Source organism: Oryctolagus cuniculus, chromosome 5 (assembly GCF_051225735.1).
Source record: "Oryctolagus cuniculus isolate XC-2025 breed Fujian yellow rabbit chromosome 5, ASM5122573v1, whole genome shotgun sequence".
Lineage (NCBI taxonomy): Eukaryota > Metazoa > Chordata > Mammalia > Lagomorpha > Leporidae > Oryctolagus > Oryctolagus cuniculus.
Window position 1 is genome coordinate 144,623,625 of NC_142871.1, and position 26,686 is coordinate 144,650,310.

At 45.6% G+C, this 26,686-nt stretch overlaps 1 long non-coding RNA gene across 4 annotated transcripts in view; it reads right to left on the reverse strand.

Annotated features, from left to right (window-relative positions):
* The window catches only part of LOC149126769 (uncharacterized), a 90,473-nt gene that overhangs the window by 15,425 nt on the left and 48,362 nt on the right, over positions 1-26,686 (reverse strand). Inside the window, exons 2-3 of one of the 4 annotated variants that reach the window (XR_016234734.1) lie at positions 25,536-25,609; positions 15,462-15,564 (exon numbers count right to left, since the gene is read on the reverse strand). This is a non-coding gene — a long non-coding RNA (uncharacterized LOC149126769). Of the gene's footprint in view, positions 1-15,461; positions 15,579-25,535; positions 25,610-26,686 lie in introns of all 4 variants that reach the window. The other 3 variants (XR_016234736.1, XR_016234733.1, XR_016234735.1) reach the window with 3 other exon arrangements.

Sequence of the window (26,686 nt, forward strand, 5' to 3'; positions counted from 1 at the left end):
TTAGCCTGACCCTGGCTGTTGTGGGCATTGGAGGAGTGAACAAGCAGACGAAAGAGCTCGGTCTCTGAAATAAAGAAAGAAAGAAAGAAAAGAAAAGAAAAGAAAAAAAGGATAGCAGAGTCTAGCGCTCTGAGTGCAGAGCTGGTCACAAAGGAAGTTTAGAAATGTTGAATAAGTGAATAAATGAATGTTCTCTATTATTATGTAGTCAAATCTTTATGAAATTTTGTATTCCCAGCTCCAAAGTTAAGCAAAGTATTCCCATCATCCATACATTGAATGTAAAGCCTGTTCTGGAGTAAGAAAAACCAGTCAATATTTCCAAAATATATAATTGCACAAATACAGAGCCCTGCAAAAAAATTAGGGAAAATGGAATTAAAAGTTTGAGTTTATTTTGGTGCAAAATGTTTCTCATAAGACATGGGAAATGCCTACTATGAAAAAAAAAATACATGGATTTCAAACTTGCTTTTGCCTTAAAAGAAATTGACATAGTGGTCAAATTGCTTGGGACTTTCACGTCTTATATCAGAGTGCGTGGGTTCAGGCCCCAGCTCCACTCCTGATCCCAGCTTCCTGCTAATGCAGACCCTGGGAGGCAGCAATAAAGGCTCAAGTAGTTGGGTTCCTGCCACACTCTTAGGAGACTTGGCTTGGGCTCCTTGTTGGCATCAACCTGGCCCAGCATAGGCTCTTGTGGACATTTGGGAGATGACGGGAAAACATGGGGAAATCTCTGTCTGTCTCTGCCTCGCTGCCTTTCAATAAAAAATAAATAAACATTTAAAAATCAATAAACACTTCTTGAATTTCATTTTCCATGACCTTTTTTGAAGTACCCTCATATAGCTGAGATTAATACAAACCCAGCCAGCCTAAGGGCCACACGGAACGCTCCTGGACACCCTACGGCTACAGTCCTCCTTAACTGTGACCAGCACCTTAGGCCGTGTCTCCCCCAGTCCTAAAGTCAGTTAAATAAATCAGGAGAGCAGCCTGCATGCCACCAAGGCATCTGCTTAGGAAGAACTCAGGACACAACTTGAGGAAGGAGCTGACTTCTCCGGGTCCTCTCTGTGCGTTCCCGCAGTTTCTGCCTCCCCTTTGTGAGGCCCACTGCGCAAGCGAGCAGTCACCTGTGACAGCAGCCAGACTCCCGGGCTGGGATCCCTCCCTTCCCGAGTCCAGGGAACACATTCTGCATTTGGTGAAGTATCCTATTTATACCAGTGACCTTCCTCACTTTCAGAACCTGAACAGCTGCACAATATATATAACAGAATGGAAAGTAACATGACACATGTTTCAAAGAGAAAGCTGGAGAAGGGCTCCGGATCCAGTGTTCCTTCCAGCTCCGAAGGCTGAGGGCTTAGTGTCTATAGCATAAAAATAACCAAGAGGCCAGCGGGGAGCATGGCTGAGGAGGTTGGGCCAAGGAACAGAATTTTGATCCCTAAATTTTGACTCTTGGCTTCAGATCGGCGCAGCTCCAGCTATTGCGGCCATCTGGGGAGTGGACCAATGAATGGCGCTCTTCTCTCTCTCTCTCTCTCTCTCTCTCTTTCTCTCTTTCTCTCTTTCTCTCTCTGCCTCTGCCTCTGCCTCTCCGTGGCTCTGCCTTTCAAATAAATAAATCTTTAAAAAAATTTTTTTTGCTCCTGGCTTAAGATCGGCCTGAGATAAAGAAGGAAGTTGGCCTTGTTTTTATCTTTTTTTTTTTTTTTACTTAAAAGCTTGTTTATTGGGACCAGCACTGTAGCGTAAAAATTAAGCCTCTGCCTGCAGTCAGCATCCCATATAAGGGCCAGTTCAAGTCCTGGTTGTTCCACTTCCAATCCAGCTCCCTACTAATGTGCCTGGGAAAGCAGTGGAAGATGGCACAAGTTCTTGGGCCCTTGGGGCCAAAGCTGTGGCACAGCGGGTAAAGATACAGTCTGCAGTGTTGGCATCCCAGATGGGTGCCAGTTCGAGTCCCAGCTGCTCCACTTCCAATCCAGCTCTTTGCTGTGGCGTGGGAAAGCAAATGAAGATGACCCAAGTCCTTGGGTCCCTGCACTCCTGTGGGAGACCCAGAAGAAGCTCCTGGCTCCTGGCTTTGGATCAGCCCAGCTCCGGCCATTGCAGCTAATTGGGGAGTGAAGAGTGAACCAGTGGATGGAAGACTTTTCTTTCTCTCTGCCTTTCAAATAAGTAAGTAAATCCTTAAAAAAAAAAGAAAAAAATCCTTGGGCACCTGTACCCACCTGGGAGACTTGGAAGAAGCTCTTGGCTCCTGGCTTCGGATTGGCGCAGCTCCAGCTATTGCAGCCATTTGAGGAGTGAACCAGTGAATGGAAGACCTCTCTCTCTCTCTCTTTCCCTGCACGTGTGTGTGTGTGTATGTGTCCCTCCTTCTCTCTCCATATCTATGCTTTTCAAATAAATAAACAAATCTTTTTTAAAAATCTTGTTTATTTTATTTATTTGAAAAGCACAGAAAAAGTTAAAGAGAAATATCTCCAAACTACTGATTCATTCTCTAAATGCCCACAACACCCAAGGTTGGGTCAGGCTGATGCCAAGAGACTGAAACTCAGGGCTGGCGCTGGCATAGCAGGTAAAGCTGTCGCCTGCAGTGCCAGCATCTCATATGGGCACCAGTTCAAGTCCTGGTTGCCCCACTTCTGATCCAGCTCCCTGCTATGGCCTGGGAAAGCAGTAGAAGACAGCCGAAGTCCTTGGGCCCCTGCACCCACGTGGGAGACCTGAAAGAAGCTCTTGGCTCCTGGCTTTGGATTGGTGCAACTCTGGTCATTGCAGCCAATTGGGGATTGAATCAGCAGAGGGAAGACTTCTCTCTCTGCCTCTCCTTCTCTCTCTATGTAACTCTGACTTTCAAATAAGTAAATAAATCTTTAAAAATGATTTTATGAGTGATATAATTTTACAGCACATTTAAAGGGCACCAATCACTCCACTCACCATACTTTAGAACAGCTATAGATTGATGTACAGCACTCTTGAATTCCAAAATCATGTTTGCATGTCTTTGTGTCTCCAAACAGTGATTCACACACAATAGGCACTCAGCGTGTGTGTTGTCATTAATCAATGGTGATATTCTCAGGAGTGACAGAGGAATTGTGTGTGTACAGACTGCTAATTATAAGGAATCCTTAACATTACAGAGTACCCACTACATGTACGTTGCTACTCAAGCGTTTGAGACCTTTGATCAGACACTAGGAGTCCTTGTAGCCTGGACATTGTGATGGGACACGGACATTTAGAGTTAAAATTATTTCAAAGCATTTTTATTAGAGCCAAATCAATTTCACCGTCCTCCTCGTCAACCAAAGACCTTCCTTGACCATCTGTCAGTCTGTCTGTCTGTCTGCTAAGCTGAAAAGCCAAAGTCGAAGGAGGGGACCCCCGACAGCCTAAGCCCCGCCTGGTTGGCCTGGCTCCCAGTGCACCTGCAAAGCGTGCACCGTGCTGCTAGCTCGGATCGCTGCAACTGCTGCATGCAGCTCTGGAAGACACCTTCCTACATGCTCATTATCCTTGTCTCTGAAGCACGCACTGCCTTACTCACAGCGGAGCGGGGAAAACAGGGATGTTGTTCTGCAGTTATTAAGCTGTCAGTGCTGCTCAGTGGAAAACACAAAAGGCATACAGTCGCATGAATATGTTCAAATGCTTTGGAAATAGGTTTATTTTTCCGTTAATACAAGAAAACAGGGGGACTTGCTTCTTTCCATCACACCCTACCCAATTTTCCCCACTAGCCATTTTCTGGGCTATAAAGTTAGTTTTTTTTTTCCCAGAAAAAGTGGGTTTTGAATGGAAGAATTGGGAAGTCATTTTACCAACGTGAAATGAAATTCTGTTCCCAGAATTGAAGAGCACAAAGGTGGAAATTCAGGAAAGGAATATGGACGTGCTCGTCTGTGCAACTTGGGGACGTGCTCCGGAGAGGCGGAGGCCCCTTCCTGCCCTAAGAGTCTACACATCTGAGACGTGAATGCAGAAAGGTGGTAAGGAGGAAAGATCGATGAGTACAATGTTTGGAGCTACTGCAGAGATGACCAGCGCCATCTACCCAGTGATGGTGATACGAGGCTAGCCAGCAGGGACCAGTGGTGACTTCACAGCAGGAAATGGCACTGGAAGGGTAAGCCTGGCTCTGGCAGCTGGGAAGAGGGGCAGAGGAAAGCAAAGGCCCAAGTCTGGTTGTCAGTGGATGCCACATGGACACTGGGGAGCTCCGCAGTCCAGAATCAGCGAACCTCAAATGGCAGTTGAACAACAGCCTGGGCATCCAGGAGCTGTCCATTGTCAGGGATTCAAACAAAACAGGAGAACTATGACAGCAGGGAGGTTGATTGTGACCCACGTAGACCCCAAAAGCTAGCATATCCTTACAGAACTGGGTTCAAGGTAGATTTCTCTGGCTTCAGAAATAGAAAAAGGCCGGTTTTCAAAAGCAGACATGGGTGGCAGATACATGGTAGCTTGTTGCGGTGGATTAAAGATGGCCACAAATCTGCCATTCTTTCTAGCAAGAGGTGGGCCCTGTGTCCTCCAACTGCGCAGGTTTCTGATTGACTTGATCAACATATTTTGAAGGAAACGATGCTTCCTTAAGCAACTGGAAGCTTCCACCTTCTGCCTTTTTGAACAGCCACGCTGTGGGGAAGCTCAAGTAGCCTCACAAAGAGAGCAGCATGGAGGGAAACATCCCCAGCCAGCGATTCCAGCTGACCTTCAGCCTGCAGCCAACGCTGACTTTGCTGTTGAGGATCTGAGCCCTTTCAGAAGTGGCTCCTCCAGCCCACTGAGCTGCTCCAGCTGGAACCGGAGCAGAAACCAGCCGTCACTATCACCTCGTGCCTGAATTACAGACTCACAAGCAAAATCAATGATTGTCATTTGAAATAACCAAACGTGGGGGTGATTTGTTATGTAGCAAAAATGATCAAAACATTCACTGTATTATTCCCTCTGTTTTTTATGTGTGTTTAAAATTTCCTAGAATAAAAATGTTGTAAATGGGCACAGAAACAGCAGCATGGTGTGGCTTGGTATTTGAGCCATAGGCAGACAATGTGTCTTTTTTTTTTTTTTTTTTTTTTTAACAGGCAGAGTGGACAGTGAGAGAGAGAGACAGAGAGAAAGGTCTTCCTTTTTGCCTTTGGTTCACCCTCCAATGGCTGCCGCGGCCGGCACGCTGCAGCCGGTGCATTGTGCTGATCCGAAGCCAGGAGCCAGGTGCTTTTCCTGGTCTCCCATGGGGTGCAGGGCCCAAGGACTTGGGCCATCCTCCACTGCACTCCTGGGCCATAGCAGAGAGCTGGCCTGCAAGAGGGGCAACTGGGACAGAATCCGGCGCCCTGACCGGGACTAGAACCCCGTGTGCCGGCGCCGCAAGGTGGAGGATTAGCCTAGTGAGCCACGACGCCGGTGACAATGTGTCTTAAGGACAACATTCACCAACGGTTTTTGCTGGACCTAACCTCAGACCCAACAAGTCAAGATCCTTCAGAGAGGACAAAGAATCTGCCTTTTTTACAGGCACATGCCAGGGGACTCTGATACCTGTAAAGTTTGAGAAACACTGGATGGGTGCCACAGAGCCCTTGGCTCTGCTTTATAATAAACCAGCACTGGGACCTACCTGGGTGGCATCACCGGAGTTACTGACTCAACACTTGCAGATGTTGCTGGGCCCTGGGATTTTGCAAAGCTCTCAAAATGCAGCCAGGGCTGAGACTTAGTGGGCAGAAGGGCTAGCATCTGAGAGTTTGCAATATTTGGGACACAGAGGCATCAGCTGGCAACAGGTATTTGAAAAAGAGGCCTCAGAGACTGAGAAGCAAGTGGAGGCTGCTGGAGGATTCATTGTTTTGAAAGAGCAGTGAGGGGCTGGCACTGTGGCATAGCAGGTAACAGCTGCTGCCTGCATTGCCGGCATCCTATATGGGCCCAGGTTCGAGTCTCGGCTGCTCCACTTCTGATCCAACTCTCTGCTACGGCCTGGAAAAACAGTAGAAGATGGCCCAGGTTCTTGGGCCCTTGCACCCATGTGGGAGACACAGAAGAAGCTGCTGGATCCTGGCTTCAGATCAGCCCAGCTCCAACTGTTGCCCCCATTTGGGGAGTGAACCCCCGCAGATGAAAGACATTCTCTCTCTCTCTCTCTCTCTCTCTCTCTCTCTGCCTCTCTGTAACTCTGCCTTTCCAATAAATAAATACATCTTTTTAAAAAAGGAAAGAGCAGGGGGACTTTTCATGAGACTATGTGACAACAACTCAGTTCACCACCATTGGGTGGAGAATGGGACAATGCAAGAGGAAACTATATGTCCTCTATTTTTGAACGAATGGGAAATGAAATATCAAAGCATGAACTCAAGTTTTCCTTCATGACAGAGAAGAAAATAAATGTTTTTCTTCTCTAAGGAATGCATTTTCCTTTCCTTTTCAAAGTCATTTCTACCTCCACTTTAGTTTTTGCATTTCTCTCTTGCTAACTTACCTGTGCCCCTGAGCCTAACTGCACACAAGGATCTCCATACCAGGCGAGTTAGTTGAAGAAGTGGGCAGGCAGGACAGTTGCTGAGTGTCAGGAGTATATGTGGTGCTACCAGCAGACTGCAATGCCAGCAAATATGACAAGGACCAAATTATTAAGGCTTGAGTGTCCACAGGTTTCCTCCTTTCCCCACAGCTAAAGATAGCTTTGCATTTCCAAAAACACTTTTTATTTACTTATGTATTTGAAAGGCAGAACAACAGATACAGAGAGGAAAGAGAGATCTCCAACCCGCTGGTTCACTCTCCAAATGCCCGTAACAGCTGGGGACAGACCTGGCCGAAGCCAGGAGCCTGAAACTCCACTCAGGTCTCCCACACGGATGGCACGGATCCAAGCACTTGAGCCATCATCTGCTACCTCCCGGGGTGTGCATCGCCAGGCAACTGGATCAGAAGCAGAGGTGGGACTTTATTCCAGGCATACTAATTCGGGATACAAGTATCCCAAGCAGCAGCTTAACCTGCTACCCACTCCCACTTGTTGTATTTATCTATTTAATTTCAACTCTCTAAAAACATTGAAGGAAATCTTGATGGATGGACTGGGAAGACTTAAGAGACCCCAGAAACCTGTACTTGCTCATTGTTGAGGTTTACTCGAAACGTGAGAGTAAAACACTCTTACTCTGGCACGTGGGAGAATTTAATAGGATCAAAAAGGGGAGCTACAAAGTCTTACTGTGGATTATGAAGGGAATCTCTTCCGAGAAAACCAAAGAAGTGGATTGAGTTGTTTGCAGGTACTTCCATTCGGTCCTCAGATGCAGCACTCACGTACCAGATATGGGTACCAGATATGTGGGTATTGTGCAAATACGAGCTTTGTTTTTTTTTTTTTTTTTTTTTTTTTTTTTTTGACAGGCAGAGTGGACAGTGAGAGAGAGAGACAGAGAGAAAGGTCTTCCTTTGCCGTTGGTTCACCCTCCAATGGCCGCCGCGCTGCGGCCGGTGCACCGCGCTGATCCGATGGCAGGAGCCAGGAGCCAGGTGCTTTTCCTGGTCTCCCATGGGGTGCAGGGCCCAAGCACCTGGGCCATCCTCCACTGCACTCCCTGGCCACAGCAGAGGGCTGGCCTGGAAGAGGGGCAACCGGGACAGAATCCGGCGCCCCAACCGGGACTAGAACCCGGTGTGCCGGCGCCGCTAGGCGGAGGATTAGCCTAGTGAGCCGCGGCGCCGGCCAAGCTTTGTTTTAAAGTAAGCTTCTCCAGGGACTTTCTGCTTGTCTTGTAAATGAGATGCAGAGTTCTGGGGCCAGCCTTTCCATCACTTTTTCTTTTTCTTTTTTTTTTTCTTTTTTTTTTTTTTTTTTTTTGACAGGCAGAGTGGACAGTGAGAGAGAGAGACAGAGAGAAAGGTCTTCCTTTGCCGTTGGTTCACCTTCCAATGGCCGCCACGGCCAGTGCGCTGCGGCAGGCACACCGCACTGATCCGATGGCAGGAGCCAGGTGCTTCTCCTGGTCTCCCATGGGGTGCAGGGCCCAAGCACTTGGGCCATCCTCCACTGCACTCCCGGGCCATATCAGAGAGCTGGCCTGGAAGAGGGGCAACCGGGACAGAATCCAGCACCCCGACCGGGACTAGAACCCAGTGGGCCGGCGCCGCTAGGTGGAGGATTAGCCTAGTGAGCCGCGGCGCCTGCTTTTCCATCACTTTCACACACAATTTTCTTTAAAGATTCAATGAAGATCATGTTTTTGAAGCCCCTATTAGATACTGTTTGTGAAAGTGCTTGTGAAGGGACCAGCACCCTGGCTCACTTTGCTAATCCTCCGCCTGGGGTGCTGGCATCCTATATAGGTGCCGGGTTCTAGTCCTGGTTGCTCCTCTTCCAGTCCAGCTCTCTGCTGTGGCCCGGGAAGGCAGTGGAGGATGGCCCAAGTGCTTGGGCCCCTGCACCTGCATGGGAGACCAGGAGGAAGTACCTGGCTCCTGGCTTTGGATCAGTGCAGCGCCAGCTGTAGCCGCCATTTTGGAGGGTGAACCAATGGAAGGAAGACCTTTCTCTCTGTCTCTCTCTCTCACTAACTCTATCTGTCAAAAATAAAATAAAATAAAAAGTGTTGTGAACCATTAACTTTGGGTGCTCTGCACAGATGTGCTCTCTTCTCTGGCCCTAGAAAAATAAGGAATACTCATCTTGCCTTTATTTTTTAGATATTTATTAATGTTCAACTACTTGAGAGATGGGGTGGCAGAGAGAGACCTTGCATCTGCTGGTTTACTCTAAATGCCTGCAGCAGCCAAGCTTAGGCAAAGCTGATGAAGCCAGGAGCTCAGAACCCAATCCAGGTTTCCCACAGGCATGGCAGGTGCCCAAGCACCTGGGCCATCATCTGCTGCCTCCCAGGATGTATTATCAGAAAGCTGTCAGAAGTAGAGCGGCCAGGACTCGATCCACTGGTATTCCCATATGGAATGGGAGTGTAGTAAGCATTGGTTTAACCTGCTGGGCCACAACGCCCCTCCCCCTCATCTTATTCTAAAGACTATGTAACCCTCTGGGGCTGCCGTGGCATAGCGGGTAAAGCTACCGCCTGCAGTGCCGGCGTCCCACATGGCCGCGGTTTGAATCCTGGCTGATCCACTTCAGATCCAGCTTTCTGCTGTGGCCTGGGAAAGCAGTAGAAGATGGCCCAAGTGCTTGGGCCCCTGCACCCACGTGGGAGACCCAGAGGAAGCTCCTGGCTCCTGGTTTCAGATCAGCACAGCTCAGGCTGTTGCAGCCAACTGGGGAATGAACCAGAGGATGGAAGACCTCTCTCTCTTTGCCTCTCCTTCTCTCTCTGTGTAGCTCTGACTTTCAAATAAATAAATAAATCTTTTTAAAAAAAGACTATGTAACCCAAATAAAAAGTTTAGAATTACTATCACGCAGATAGCTTCCTTGTAGGTACCTTTCTCATTAACTAGCATGATGTGATGTTCCCCAACAACTTACCTCTGCTTCAACCTTGTTTTGTTTCCTTAAGCACCAAAACTCAACATCTAGCCTGTGGCTTTTTTTTATTTCCATCTAAGGAGTCCTGGCAGATTGCAGCCATGTTGCAACGAGTCTTCATGCTTTTGTCACATAATTAAAATTAGATTACTTCAACTCCCTGCTGGCCGCTCTGAGTGGGGGCCCTTGTAAAGCCTCCAGCTGGCCCGGGAGCCTTTGAAAAGAGGAAAATGGGTCCAAACAGCCTCTGCCTGGGAGTCCTTGTGCTCCTTGCCAGCTAACAAGATTTACCCCAAGTCATCAATGGCTGCTCTTTTCCATTCTAAGGAACTTGGCGTCAGAGACGTGTGTGTCTGTTTCTAAGGAGATGATGCTCTTCCCCTCTCTCCCTGCCCCCAGTGAGAGCTCACCTTTGGGTGCTGTGCGAGGCAGTGGGTCAGCTGGAACAGATGAGCAGAGACAGAGGGAAGCTCTCCCAGCTGAGATCATTATTGTACTATATACATTTGCTTCCAAATCACTGTTCAGTTTCTCTGCCAAGACTGAATTCAAAATCTGCACAGCATTCCCTGGACTTTACTCCCTTAAATCTCGCCAGTCCTCTGTCAATAGGACACCTCTGGGGCTGGATTTCTACAGCCTGTGTTAAGGCTTCATGCTGAGCCTCAGTGGACAGCCCAAACATCCCCACCCAGCACACCTACTCCTGCTGAATTTTCTCTTTAAAAAAAAAAAAAAAAGATTTACCTTTTATGCATTTGAGAGGCTGAGTTACAGAGAGAGGAGAAGAGACAGAGCAAGAGAGAGAGATCTTCCACCTGCTAGTTCACTCCCCCAAATGGCTGCAAAAGCCAGGACTGGGCCAGACAGAAGCCAGGAGCTTCTTTCAGGTCTCCCACATGGGTTCAGGGGCCCAACAACTTGAATCATCTGCCACTACTTTCCCAGGCTCATTAGCAGGGAGCTGGATTGGAAGTGGAGGAGCTGGGTCTCGAACTGGAGCCCATAGGGAATGCCAGCGTCTCAGGCAGAGGTTTAACCTACTATGTCATGATGCTGGCCTCTCTTTTTCTTAAAAAAGATGTATTTATTCATTTGAATGGCAGAGCGACTGAAGTGTGTGTGTGTGGGAGAGAGAGAGAGAGAGAAATCATCCATCTACTGGTTCATTCAGCAAGGGCCACTATGACCGGGAAGTCTTGGTCAAAGCCAGGAGCCAGGAACTCCATCCTGGTCTCCCACGTGGGTGGCAGGAGCCCAAGTACTTGGATCATCCTCTGCAGCTTTCCCAGGTGCATCAGCAGGGAGCTGGATCAGCAGCTGAGCAGCTGGGACTCAAACAGTGACTCAGACGGAATGCTGGAGTCACAAGCAGAGGTTTAGCTCACTGCACCACAACATCTGCCTCTTCTCTCTCCCTTCTCAATTTCCCTAAAAAGATAAAGGCAGGACAAGTAACGATTGCTGTTACTACCAGTCAGGGGATCTCAGCTCCCTCCTCTGAAAGAACACGCTGTGGGTCATGCCTGGTGTTCCTTTTTGACCAGATACGTCCTTGACCCTCTTTCCCTGGGTCATCTCATTGCTCACACCTGGAAAGCACCCATCTACTTTCTGTGACCATCACGAATGTCAGGGCTTGCACTTGACCAGGTGTGGCCAGTCTCCTGAGTTAGAACCTTACTGATGGGGGCTGTGACCTTGAACTAGTGACTTGCCCTCTCTGAACATGCCACCTTCTGTGGCCATAGCAGGGATGAAGATCATACAGTGCCTGCCTGCTCTGCAGTGAGTGCTTCATCCTGCCTGTGGGCAGAGCAGAGCCTGAGGCACCCTTCAACACAGCTGTCAAAGCCTCCCCTCCCTCTGTAAAAGGCAGTTCATTCCCCATCTCCTTGTTACTTGTTGTCTTCAACTCCTAAACTAGATGGCACCATCATAATTTTTCCCAGAAAGTGTCGTTGTTCCTATGTGTGCATATGTGTGTGTGTGTGTCTAAAATCCTTACTATTTGCAATGCGCCAGGCACTTTGATCTACGTGATGCCTTCTGCATGGATTTTTCTTTTTTAAGGTAGCTTCTATTTCATCCCCATTTTACAGGTGAAGCAATCAAGGCTTAGGGATCAAAACTTGCCTCCAGTCATACAGTTAGCAACTGGCAAGGTGGAGTTTTGTCTGCACCTGTTTCTCAGGGATGAGGGGAGGGCAGTCCAGAAACAATGGCTCCGAGAGCTTCTATGAAGAAAAAATGCGGAAGTCCCTGCCGACCTCGAGATGTCCTTTATGATCGCACTCCTCCAACCTATTCTCCCTCTCTGCACCTTTTTGAATCCCGGCCTGGAGGGATGTTACCCCACAGGTACATTTTGGCCCCTTCTGGGGATGTTTTTGTAGTCACAGCTGGAAAGGTGGGAGTGGGGGCTACTGACATCTGGTGGGCCAATGCCAGGAATGGCATTAAACATCTCCCCATGCAAGGGACGGTTATGCACACACGCACGCACACACACACACACACTCACACCAGAACTGTTCAGCCCAAAGGAACAACAGTACTCAGGTTCAGAAACCTTGCTCTACAACTTGAAGAAGTATCTTCAGTTGTTTCCCATGAAAGCATGAGGAGTTTGGGAGCAATTGCTTTTATGTGAACTGTTTTCACCAGGAAAGGAAATCGAAGATGCCTTAAGCACTTTGCTGCTTTCTTAAGCAGAGCATTACGGAAGGTCTCCTCGACTGATGGGTGGCTCAAGGTTGGCATCAGCAAAGAGGATGCAGTAACGCAGCAGCTTCTGCCTCTCCCTTGCAGCCAAGCTCTTGGTCTCTGCATTGCCCAGTGACCCCTGCCATCAGTGTGGTGGCCTCTTCCAACTGACCTCCTTCTGATTAGCAACCAGTCGTCTGTTCTTACGAGAGGCAAGACCCCGAAGCTGGCTGAGGCTATCAATGGAGGCAACAGGGTCTGAATAAGGACCTGGCCAACTCTCAGCAAGTTCATTATCCTCAGATCCTGGATGACAGTTTCAGCGACTCAAACACGCCTAACAGCCTCGGGTTTTTCATAACCTAGTCAAGGAAACAAGGCAAAATTACGCGTAACAACTCAAGACTCATACTAGAGAGGCTAGGATCAATCACTACAGCAATCAACACAGACGGAGATCAGGGAGATCACTGAGAGAATCAAATGGAGTGCAGACATCAGCAGTAGACAGAGAAGGAAACGCGGCAGGCAAGGACAGCAGCCGTGGTTACATACACAGAGCGCATCTCCACTCTGCCAGGCGTGATCCAGCGTGATTATCTAACCTCTCTGTTTCCTCATCTGGAAAATGAGGCTGACAATACTATGTACCTTGTGCTTGTTTGTGAGGTTCTTGGATGAGTCTTTGGCATGCCACAGATGCCCCGAGGTGTTTGTTAAACAAGTTAGGGGGATGCAGGTGCTGAGTTTGTCTGCTGACATAGGACAGAGGGCAAGGGTGGATGGGGTGAGAAGTGAGCCATCCAGCCAAGTCACAGTCCAGGCACAATCATCCCTACACCCCATACTGCAAGCAGGTGCACACTTCCCCCACCCAGCTGCTCAAGGCACCCACTGTCTTGGGTGGGTACCCACTCTCTGGGTGGGCAAAGTGAGTGACCTTGGGCTTCTGAGCTGGTCAAATGGTAGTGGGTAGATAGCCTGACCATTCTGTCGGGCTTCCCATGGGAGTCTGCAAGAATACCACCGGGTCACTGAGAGGCGTGGACACAAGGAGAAATACACTGTCATTCGCCATCTTGCTTTGGCCATCTTAAGCCATCACAACCTTCTCCAAATTCAAGGCTGCAAGTGGATGATGAAGAGAAGTCAGGAGCCCGGTAGGTTTCCTGTGCGTAGTGAGTGGGGCATCTCTGCTGCTTGTTCAAACCCTCTCAACACATCCTCCTGCTGTGCCTCTCCCACGCTTACAGGGCCAGGCTGGTGCACTGGCTTCAGCAGAGTGGCCATTCTCTTGCTCCCTGCCTTGCACTCTGCCACTGCTTGCTAGGGTGACTGTGAAAACCACTGAGTCATTCTGCTACATGTACAGACTTGTGGCTGGTACAGCAGGAAGTCACCATCTTGGGGACAATCGTTGAAAAAGAGGAGTTGAGCCGGGGAGTAAATACTCCTCATTTTCTTGGGTGTAATTCCCAAAGACATTCTAGAAGGCTTCTCAGAGGGTGTGCCGTGGGCTGGATCCCAAGCTGACAATAGAAGTAGCCAGCTGTCACCTTTTCTTCGGTTGGCTTCGCTTCCTTCTCTGTTTCTCTCTCTCCAATGCCTTCCCCACTCCTAGTCCGTGGACCTATTTCCCATGCATTCCAGCTTCATCCAGGCCCCACAATCGGGCCATGCCTGTCCAGGCTGAGACACTAGGTTGACCATGAGAGCTGGGAAGGAAACTGATTTCAACACCGCACGTATTATGCTAACAGGGTGCCTGTTGCTAACCATATCAGTAACAACTGGGTGTCTGTAAATTGCAGGCTTGCAAAGCTCAAGTGAGGCTGACAAAAGAAGGAGGGCACTTAAAATTGTTCCAAAATGGGTAAGAGGAAAATCACCATGATTAGGGAAGAGGAAATTCAGCATACCCCTCTTATTATGGAGTTTAATGGTGTTTTTCCTTCTAAATGAAAATGTTATTAAAATGTGTTGGTGCCCTTAATTCTCAGTTTAATTCCCTGAATTTCATTTCTCCATGAAAAACTGCCCTGCCTCATACAGAGTTGTCTGCAAGCATTCATATGAAGGTGTGTATGTTTTCAGACCTATCAGGAAACAACCATGTTCTGGTCATAATGTGTCCTCATTAAACGTCCTCACAAGGAGAAAACAGCTCTGGGGCAGCTGTGTGACATAATGATTGGGGAACTGCCTGGGACACCCACATCCTGCATCAGAGTGCCTGGGTTCAAGTCCTGGTTACAGTCCCAATTCTGCTTTCCTGTTGATGAGTACCCTGGGAGGCTGCAGGTGATGGCTCAATTATTTAAGTCCCTGTCACTCACAGGGAGATCTATCTTGAGTTCCTAGTTCCTAGGTTTAGCAGAGCTATTGCAAGCATTTGGGAAGTGAACCAGTGAATGGGAGATCTGTCTTTATCTATCTTGGTCCCTCTACCTCTTAAATAAGTTTTATAAAACAGAAAGAAAAGAACTCCATCAAAATGAAAGAGTGTCATAAGACATCACACAGAAACAGATACTCCAATCTGTGAATGATAGTTTTGAGTTCCAATTTCTGTTTTGAAGTGTTATCAGGGTTGACCCAAAAATTTCTTTAAAATAAAAAAATAGAGATGCTTACAAGGACTGTTTCAGGAAACTTGGATATGTGCAATAAAGATGCTGAGATAATGGGAGCAAAAGCAAGAGATTAGCAATAACATATAGTATGAAGAAGAGAAAAGAAAAAAAAAACCTGTTACTCAACAGTCAAGACAAGGACTGTTAAATTAACAACAGAAGTCTCTGTGCACTTACTCCCCATGTAGGACATCTGTCCTTAATGAGTTGTATTATGAGAATTAACTGCAAAACTTGTTCTCAAACAGTGCTTTTTACATTGTGTGTGTGTGTGTGTGTGTGTGTGAACTGTTGAAATCTTTACTTGGTATAGAGTTGGTCTTATGTATATAAAGTTAATTAAAAATGAATCTTAATGAAGAATGGGATGGGAGAAGGAGTAAGAGGTGGGACAGGAGTGGGGGTGGGAGGGTGGGTATGGGAGGAAAAACCACTATATTCCTAAAGTTGTACCTATAAATTGTATGCATTAAATAAAAGCTTTAAAATAAAAAATTCAATATTCACAGCTAAAAAAAAGAGATTACCAATAAATAGCTGTGAAAACTCAATAAAAAAAAAAAAAAAGAGGAGTGGGGAGGGGAGATAAGCCTTTATCTTACTCTTGTCAGACTGGTGTCCCTTACAGGAACTCCGATGGAGCAGGGTGCAAGACCAGCAAATCTTGATCATTCAGGTCATCCTCTGGAAGGCAGGGGCCCAGAGCTGGGAAAGACATTCTGCAGGTCAGTGAAGAACCTTGGTTATCAAAGAGGGCGGAACACAGGAGGTAACCGATAGAGCTCGCCCAGGGAACGCCGGCATGTGATGGAAGACTATTTCAAATGCAGGGGGAAAAGGTGAATAAATGGTATTAGGACAAGAATGTAGCCAACTAGAGAACATCCAAATAAATCCATACTCTATTCCTTTGAACCAAAATAAACTCCAGAGAGAAAACATATTTTAGTGTAAACAATAAGATCAGAAAGTATTTAAAAACAAAAACATTTAAATAATTGTGGAGAGGGCAAAGAGCTTTCTGTGACTTGGAACACAGTAATTATTTTTTTTTTATTCATTTGACAGGCAGAGTGGACAGTGAGAGAGAGAGACAGAGAGAAAGGTCTTCCTTTTGCCATTGGTTCACCCTCCAATGGCCGCTGCGGCCGGCACGCTGCGGCCAGCGCACCTCGCTGATCCGATGGCAGGAGCCAGGTACTTCTCCTGGTCTCCCATGCGGGTGCAGGGCCCAAGCACTTGGGCCATCCTCCACTGCACTCCCTGGCCACAGCAAAGAGCTGGCCTGGAAGAGGGGCAACCGGGACAGAATCCGGCGCCCCGACCGGGACTAGAACCTGGTGTGCCGGCGCCGCAAGGCAGAGGATTAGCCTAGTGAACTGCGGCGCCGGCCCACAGTAATTATTTTTTAAAAAATGATTAATTTAACTCTAGAAAAATAAAACAATTCTGTACAGCAAAGAAAAAATTTAGAAGGCCAGCATTGTGGCTCGGTGGATTAAGCCTCCCCTTTTGAGACCAGCGTCCCATATGCCTGCTCCACTTCTGATCCAGCTGTCGTTAATGCCTCAGAGAAAGCAGTGGAAAACGGCCCAAGTGTTTGTGCCCTTGTCACCCTTGTGGGAGACCAGGATGGAGTTCCAGGCTCCCGACCTTGACTTGGACAACCCCAGCTGTTGCAGCTATCTTGGGGAGTAAACCATCAGATGGAAAATCTCACGAGCAAGCTCTCTCTCTCTCCTCTCGCTCTGCCTTTCAAATAAATAAGTAAACAAATCTTTAAAAAAGACAACTGACAAACAAAAATATTTACAACTCATAGCACAGACATCAAAATAATGTATTTAATGCATAATGACTTACACATGGTTCTTAAACAGCTTAAAAGATACTTACCTCACTCATACTAAAGGAAATACAAAAAACCTTCAGAAAACGTAGTTATATCAATGAAGAGGTTAAGGACCTCTCAAATCTCACATTTATAAAATCCACCTGCAGGTATCAACATGCAGATTCTGGTGAGGAGGTCAGAGGTGGAACCTGAGAATTCGAATATCCAACAGGCTGTGTGAGGTCTTCGGCTGTTGGGTCACCAAGGACACTTTGTGTAGCATGCAGTGTTGACTGGCGTGCAAATTTATAGTTTGTCTGGATACCAAGTTGGTAACATCTTTCAAAATACAAAGTAGACACCTTTGCCAGCAATTCTGCCTTAGCAATTATCCTATGATATTTCCATACGTATGCAAAATTATATGTGAACAAGGAAAGTTATTACTGCAGCATTAATAGTAGCAGATTAGACTCCTAATGAATATCATTCAAAAGAAGGCTGTTGAAATGCATTATCCATACAATTACATATGCAGGTGGGAGAAAGAATAAGGCTGATGTGGATAGGGCAAACCTCTAAGATAGATATTTTATAAAGCTATACAACAGTAGGTAAAGAAAATCCGTATGAATTTGTACCTGTGTAACTGTTCATTCTAAATGGAATGAAGACAACTTCCCCCCCCTCCTTATCCATGCAAACTTGCTGTTTTATCTAGCTCTTTCTATGGCCCTAGATGACATCTCAGACAAATCCACATCTTTTTCAGACACGCGTGGACAACTTCTACATGCGTACACACATGAACAGTGAAGTGCTGCTCACTTCCAGTGTAGCTCTTTCCAGCCCTCCTGCAGCTGCAGGCATGTGTCCATAGCTTCCTGTCCCTGGATGGCCACACACCAGTCATTGGGCGTCATCCCCCTGAGTCCCACCCACTGCAGGAGACATACCCAGACTCTCAAGTACACTGAGGTTTGAGGAACAATAAGGCAAAACTCTCAATTGTACCCAATCATTTTTGCTACTTGCTTCATTGTGATAGATGCAAGCAATGATCCTACTGATAGACATCCTAGTAGTGTTATCTTCTAGCTTATTAATATTTCAATATTAATATTTGGAGAGGGGCCAGCACTGTGGCATAGCAGGTTAAAGCCCTGGTCTGCAGCGTCAGCATCCCATATAGGCGCTAGTTCAAGTCCCAGTTGCCCCACTTCCGATCCAGCTCTCTGCTATGGCCTGGGAAAGCAGTAGAAGATGGCCCAAGTCCTTCTCTTTGTGACTTTCTTTCAAATAAATAAAATAAATATTTTAAAAAATTCTGTCTAAAATAAATAAATAAATAAATAATAAAAAATCCTGTCTATTCAGATAAGAATTCTGAATATCAGCTCAAATAAACCAAGGCAACAGGGTAAGTTTTTAGCAGTTATTCAGTGAAAGAAATACACAGGAAAGTGAGGGCTTCATTCAGGGGAGAAAGAATTCTGGAAGCCTAGGCTGGGTCCATACCAGGCAGAGAGCAGGCTGGGCACCACATGGAGCAAAGCTTCTGGTTAGCAGCAGCCACGGGGAGCGCAGTGTGGGCAGGAAAGCAGAGGCAGAGAGGTGGCCAAAAGGCACCGGACAACAAGGAGGGAGGGTAGCAGCTGCTCCAGGCCTTTTATTCACTTCCAAAGGGGAGTAGTTATGTAGTCTGACTGACAGGTGTGTGTACAGGTGAGGTAGGGGCATGTGATCACTAAAGAGGGTACGGCGAAGGCATGGTCTCCAGCTCACAAAACTAATCGGTTTAATTCTATCTGCCTGCCTGTATCAGTAGGAGAGGCTACAGGCTACAAACTAGCAGCAGAGAGAGTCTTTTTCACCCTCAGAGTACTGATCAACAGTCCTACATCTGAAGATTTTACATAAACCTCCAGGTTTCTGAAAATTTAAAAGATTTGCAAACACACAGCCTATACTCTTCCTTTGCAATACTTGGCTGAAAAGGAGCAACAGTTGCCTCTATTGGTGGGACCCCCAGATTCCATGTTCCCATCATTCCCTGTTGTCTTGGGTCTGCTTATGATAGCAGTCTCTCCTTGTGTGTGAGGGGATACATCCAAGACCCCCCAGTGGCAGTCTGAAACTTTGGATAGTACTGAACCCTCTCTATACTATGTTTTTTCCTATACTCATACCCCCATGATCAAGTTTAATTTATAAATTGGGCATTGTAAGAGATGTCTCACAATAGTTATAAAATACGACAACTATGACAAACATACTGCAATGAAATTGCCAGGCTCACCACTCCTGCACCTTGACTGGGGCCCATTGTTAAGGAAAATTAGGATTACTTGAACATAAGCACTACAGTACCATGGCAACAAAACTGATACCTGAGCCAACCCAGGGACTCACAGGTGGGTAGTAATACAGGGTACACACTGGACAAAGCCATGCATCACGTCCAGGCAAAATGGAGTGGGTGGTACAAGATTTCCTCACCCTACTTAGAACAGCACACAATTTAAAATTTATGCATTGGTTATTTCTTGAGTTTTCCATTTGGTGTTTTCACTACCAAGGTTGACTGCAGGTAATGGAAACCATGGAAAACAAAACTGTGGATAAGAGAGGACTACTATAACAATATAGTATAGTATATAAATTATACTATGTATAGCATAATATGGCATACAGTGTATATGTAGTACAATTATATAATAATATAGCAATTATAAATATAAATTTATAAATAATTATAAAATAATATAGCAATTAGAAATAATATAGCAATATTACTATAGCAATAATAATATGTCTGTTATGTTAGCTCTGCAGTCTTTCTTTTATCCTCTTTTTTTAAGATTTACTTATTTATTTGAAAGGCAAAGTTACAGAGAGACAGAGGCAGAGGCAGAGAGAGAGAGGTCTTCCATCTGCTGGTTCACACCCCAAAATGGCCACAATGACTGGAGCTGGGCTGATCCAAAGCCAAGGAGCCAGGAATCAGGAACCAGGAGCTTCTTCTTTCCTTGCACAAGCACCTGAGCCGTCTTCCACTGCTTTTCCAGACCGTAAGCAGAGAGTTGGATTGGAAGTGGAGCAGCCAGGACTCGCGACTGCCACCATAAGGGATGCCAGCACTGCAGGGAATGTTTTCACCCACTTTGCCGCAGCACAGGTCCCATTCCTCTTGTTTCTTACGCTCCTGTACATTTGAGTTTGTGCTCTCTCCCTGGCCAGAGATGCTAACAATGGAGCTGACAAAAACTGCAAAGCTTTCAGAATATCCCACTACTTCTTTTGAATTGTTGTTCCCAATTGTAACTCCATTTTTCTTACTGAAAACCCAGGAAGTTAGTGTTTTCTTACTGCTCCAAGTTCTACTCTTTGCTTAAAGACAGAGATGCCATCATCTCATTCACACTAAATTGTTAGTGACTTCATATGTCCTTTGGGAGGAAAAAAGATACCCAAGAGTTGTTTAATCTTAAGTGGTGAGATCTCAGCCATTCTGGCTCTTGGAAGAGGAGACAATTCTCCAAGACCCTTCAAAATATATCTTGTGGACAATTACTCCCTCTCTATGTCAGCCAGCTGAAGTCTGCCAAAATTATCAGAGTTGTTCCTTTTTGCCTAGTGGCTTGCCAAGGAAACTCTGCTCTCATTGGGTTCCTCCTGAGAGAAATCTTTATGTAATTTGTTCCTGCTTTGTGATGGGGTTTCCTGTGTGTTTGATCCTCCCAGAGGCTTAATATGGGCTAATAATGTGATGTGGCTACCAAAAAGGAATGCAGGGATGGAGGGAAGGAGGGATGGAGGGATGGAGGGATGGAGAAAAGAAAGAAAGAAAGAAAGAAAGAAAGAAAGAAAGAAAGAAAGAAAGAAAGAAAGAAAGAAAGAAAGAAGGAAGGAAGGAAGGAAGGAAGGAAGGAAGGAAGGAAGGAAGGAAGGAAGGAAGGAAGGAGGAAAATGGGAAGAAGGGCAGGAGGGAGGGAGAGATGAAGGGAGACAGGGAAGGAGGGAAGGAGGGAGGGAGAGAAGGAGAGAGAAGAGGATGAGGGGGAGAAGGACAGCCTTGAACATTGCTGTGGCCACTTCCATAGATAGAGAAAGCACTGGAAGTGGTTGCACTGTGCTCTGGAATCTTAACCCACACCTGGGATTTGTACACACCATCCTGACAGTCTACATTTTGAGAAAAATACTGACAAGTCAAGAACATGCTGAGGATAGAAAGCAGGAGAAAGGAGAGGTTGGAATCACACCAACAATAAGATTGAAGCCAGAGTCAACTGCTGCCTTCCCAGGTTTGAGGGCTGTCACCCAGAGGAGGAACCTCATGGGTGAGGTCTCCGTGGTGCTGAAGAGCAAAGTAAGACCAATGGATGGAAGTTAAGGGATGGGAGTGGGAGGTGGCTCTGGCTCGGAAAAAAAATTTAACAGCTACTAGATTGAGATTGGAGCAAAATGACTTTCCCTGTCACTAAAAATATCCTGGGAGAGGCTGTGTCTCCATCTGTTTGCAATGCTATAGAAAGCTTCTTTACCCTGGTTGGTGGTGGCCTGATTTGATTTTTCTTGGGACTCTTGAGACCAAATTCCACATTTGTATGGATTCCACTTGCATATCAGGGAGACACACGATGATCCACAAATGTAGGAGAATGTCCCTATGTGCTCCATTTGAATTTGGGTCCAGGCACCTGTCGGCGCCCTCTCACACCAGCACCTGTTCCTCTGAAGCCAAGAATTTCTCGGTTTTGTCTTTACGCTCCTAGACTGCGCACACTTTGTATTCTTTGTTGTCAGTCAGCGTGTGGAATGGATTTTGCACTCATCGGGTTTTTCCTAAGTGCTCTTGCAGAGAAAATGATGCAGCCAATTGTTTATTCCACCGATAGCCTTTTTCTGTCCCCAGAATATGGCCAACAGCTCTATGACTCACATTCACAGGACAGAAGGACTGTTCTGGCTTGAGCTTTTACTTCTTTAGCCAATTGGAGAGTTATTTATAAACATTTATTGATTTGAATTCATAAACCAAAGGGGGGGAAATCTTGCTGTGCTAGTTGCTATGGTAACCAGCATTTCACACATGTATTCACAAACGGTGATGGCTGAGAACAGAAATCCAAGCCTACCTGTAGCTTCTAACTGCGTGCTTATTCCTTTTGCATTTTTAGCTGAAGATTGGTGATTTCTCCCACCAGTGCCATGTGATAGCATTCTATTGAGGCAGGGCAAAAAAAAAATCCTATTTCTTCCTAAGGCTATTTCTGCACTTCTCTTGGGGGCATTTTCTAGATAGACATGACTCCTAACAAATTTTGATTGTCACAAATTAAAGCGATTCCAGCACAAGTTCAATTCTCTGCCATGTGTTGAGGGTGATATGGCAGCAATGTGTGTTCTATTCTTTATCTTCAAGGAACTTATAATACAGCTGGAGCCCAGGGATGGAAGCATAAACCTGCAGGCAGGCAACACAAGAAAAAAAATGTAGTTAAGTGCTAACCTGTGCAACATAGGAGATAATAGAGGCAGAGCTTGCCAGGTGAGCACAGGCTGCAGACAGGCGGAGTTGCTTGAACTGGGTGGCCTTCAACAAATTGCTTCATTTTAAAAAACCTCGCTGAAATAAGAACTCTGCCAATCCATAGAATTATTTAAGGGTTAAGTAAGAGAATTACATAAAGTACCTAGAATAACTCTAGGCTTCAGCAAGCACTCAATTAATGGGATTATTATTTGTGTGTTTGGATAATTTTCTAAGATAATAAATTATGTCATTTTTGCCAAGAAAAGGTTCTGGGAGGCTGAAGCTGATTCATTTTTCATCCTATTTTAAAGACACAATAAAAGATATAGAAACAGGTGTACAAGGCCAGCATTTAGCCTGCATCGTGAGTTCAATTCCTGGCCACAGTTCCTAATTCCAGCTTCTTGCCAGTTTATACTCTGGGAGCAGCAATGGCTCAGTTTGGTTCCTGCCATCCATGTGGATACATGGATTGGGTTCCTGGCTCCCAGCTTCAGCAACAGTCCAGCTAGCTGCCATTGTTGTAGGCATTTGTGGAGTGAATCAGACATGGACACTCTTTCCCTCTGTCTCTCTGTCTCACTGTCTCTCAAATAAATTGAGGAGAAAAATAAGGCAAAAAGAAATACTACGAATTCAAAACTTAAGAAGCTGACAAAACCTAAAAATATATTATTTTGGATTTAATTGTATAGCCTATCTCTTTAATATTGTTCCTACACATTCTGACTGTCTTTCCATGTGATGCTGACCTTGGAATGTTTTGTGTAGAATAAATATAAAGATAATTCAGCCATTCTAGCAGGGCTCATTGAAATTTGCTTTTGGTTACTGATGGTTGGAATGCAAAAGACATGTGACTCCACATACAGATATAGTTGCTATTTATAGTGTACTGCTGCAGGCTTATGACTTACAAACACAAGGATTCTGATAAATTCTATCTCATATGATTGCTGTAAAATGGAAAAGCATATATAACCCATGAATAATTTTATATGCTGCTTCATACGGCGATTCTAGAGAGAAGTTCTGTCTTGACTAGGCATCTATGGGAATCAAATACTTGGCTCGCATTAGTCCACATTTGGTGATTGGAAGAACTTTTCACAGATAACCTTCTGTCCAGTTCCTGGCATTTCAGTCCTGTTTCTCTTCCACCATCCATGTATCCCCGGGTCCAGTGTAGACACATGAATACTTAGCCCCTAATTCTGACAGTAGCAGAATTCTAGAAGCCATTCTCACACCAGAATGGCCAGCCATACCTAAAAATATGTGGAAGTGGTTGCCTATCACATAATCATATTCTACTGTATCTAAACTAAATGTTTCCCAAATTAGCTTGCCCTAAATTACATCAATAAAATGTCCATGGCCACATATCACCACTTAACACCAGGAGAGAGATAGCTGCCTATTACCTGCAGTTATAATATCTTGCTTTTATTCATTTACAGTGATCAAGTGAGCGCATTCCTAGGGCTTCCCCCAGGGGCTTGGAAAGAGCCAATGCCCATAAGAGGCCCTAGAGACAAAGCTTCATTGCCTTCATGGAAATGGCTTCAGTTCTCTCTGCTTCCTGGAAAAGGGCCATTGCTCCACAATGAGAAAGAGCACAAGAAAGGGAAAAAGCAATGAAGGGGTCCTAGGCAGCCCATCAGACAGCAGCAGAGACCTAGATAACAAGGCCCAATGGGACCCAGCTCTGGAGCACGGAAATTGGCACGAGATGTATGATGATTTGCAAGATGGGAGCCACGGGCAGCAATCTGGACATCAGTCTAAGTGCAATGAGAAACCACCGAGGGTTCTGAGCAGGAGATTGACATGGTCTGACTGGCATTTTCAAAAGATGATTCTGGGGGGCCTGCATGGTGGCTCACTTGGTTAATCCTCTGCCTGTGGTGCCAGCATTCCAAATGGGTGCCGGGTTCTAGTCCCGGTTGCTCCTCTTCCAGTCCAGCTCTCTGCTGTGGCCCAGGAGGGCAGTGGAGGATGGCCCAAGTGCTTGGGCCTCTGCACCTGCATGGGAAACCAGGAGGAAGCACCTGGCGTCTGGCTTCGGATTGGCACAGCACCGGCCAAAACGGCCATTAGGGGAGTGAACCAACGGAAGGAAGACCTTTCTCTCTGTCTCTCTCTCTCTCACTGTCTATAATTCTACCTGTCAAATAAATTTTAAAAAATAGAAATAAAAGATGATTCTGACTATTACATGGGAAATACAGTGTAGGAGTCAGGAGTGGAAGCAGGGCAACAGTTATAAAGGGAGTTACCGGAGTCATCTAGTCCCACAGACACATGATATTGATTTGGCCTAGAGTAGTGTGGGTAGTGTTGCCTGAGTGACCCCAATTCATATTCTACCAGTATCCAAGCCGTTTGGTTTAGAATTTATAGTCTCCTTAAATCTTGACTCTAAACTTTGAAGAATTTAATGCAAATGGAAGTTTGCACAGGTCCAGTTCACTGGGACTTGCTCTCTTCCATGACTGAGTCATCAGGCATGCTCCTAGAGCCCTCTGGTCCATGAAGAAGGCTAAGCTCACTGCCGGAGGCAGGAAGAAAGACCCCAGACAGGCCACCCATGATCAGTTCTAACCAATTCTGTGATTAAGTGTGGATGCCTGTGCAAGACAAGACCAAAAATGCCAAATTAGCAGAAGTGGCCAAACCAAGGACAGATAAAAAATAATAAGGGGTCATTGTTTGAAATCTTTTACAGTGCTTGTTACTCAGTGATCAACAACAGAAATAAATGATAGAAAAGGTTTGGGAAGGAAAGTTTGGATCTGGAATATATTTTGGAAACAGAGAAGGCAAAACAGCTGACAATCAAACTAGCTACCATCTTCAAACACACGTAATTGGATGTATCAAAATTATTTGAATCTAGTAAAAAAGCATATAGTCTGTGACCCTAATAAACATTTCATTTATAATCACAATTGTTTCCATAGTCTTAAAATTCCTGTTCAAAATAGAACTGAGAGCTCTATTTAACCTTGTGAAACACTTGGAGTAGGAGTGTGGAGACTGGGAGCAAGCCAAAACTTTCATAATGGAGCAAAATCTTTGAGCTCTTAAGGGGATAAAAACCAAAATAAAGGGTGTAGTACCAAGAATGGCTCAGCTTTTCTAACATAGAGAACATCATTGAAATAGAAGCACTACTAAAAATCAAATTAACAGAAATCTGGAGATGGTTCTAAAGAAAAGTTTTGACCCAATGTTGTCCCAAGTGAAAGTTATTCAAGAAAATGAAGAAATTGGAGAAACATCCTAGAGATCAGGGCTCACCTTCATTTTCTGCTATCATAGCCTGGACAAATTACAGTATTGGATTCAGTCTGATCGAATCTTCCTGGACCAGTCTGTGAAAGCAAAGGAGACTAATAGGTAAGATTGAGACTGAGAGTGAGGAAATCCTGGCTCTATTACTGATTGAGTGTCTTTTACCAGAAATGCTTTGGAACAGAAGTGTTTCAAATTTCAGATTTTTCAAATTTTGGAACATTTGCATATATGCATAATGAGTTATCTTGGTGATGGGGCCCAAGACAAAACACAAAATTCATTTATGTTTCATATTATCTTATACACATACACTGAAGATAACATTTATTTATTTGAGAAGGCAGAGAGAAAGAAAGAGAGAAGAAGAGAGAGAGAGACTCCCATTTACTGGTTCACACCCCAAATGCCCATAGTGACTGAGGTTGGGGCAAGGCCAAAGCCAGGAGCCAGGAATGCAGTCTAAGTCTCCCACATGGGCAGCAGGAATCCTACTACTTGAGTCATCACCTATTGCCTCCCAGGCTCTGCACTAGCAGGAAGCTGGAGGCAAGAGCCGGAGGCAGGAACCAGAGCCAGGAATCAACCTCAGGCACTCCAGTATGGGATGTATGTATCTTAACTGCTAAGCTAAATGCCTGCTCCTAGCCTAAAAGTAATTTCATATGTCTTTAATAGCTTTGCGCATGAGAAAAAAAATGTGTACATTGAACCATCAGATTTGTGGTGCCAGGTTGGTCTTCAAAAAGTTTCAGATTTTTTGATCATTCTGGATTTTGAATTTTCAGATTAGAGATGCTAGACCTGTGCCAGTTTTCCTGGGGAAATATTTAGCTTTGCCTTTCTTTTCCATCAAGCTCCCCAGGAAACAAACTCTGAGACAGACACTTGCTTGCCAGAAGCAGTTTGGAAAATGCTTTCAAAAATGATACCTGTTGAGGAAGAGAAGCAAGTCGCAGTGGGCAGAGGGAAAAATTGGACTTGCCATCAAGTTAGAACAGCCTTCACTCAATCTCATAGAAAGATCTAAAGCTTGGATGTTTTTTTTTGTTTTGTTTTGTTTTGTTTTTTTTTTTTTTTTGGACAGGCAGAGTGGACAGTGAGAGAGAGACGAGAGACAGAGAGAAAGGTCTTCCTTTTGCCGTTGGTTCACCCTC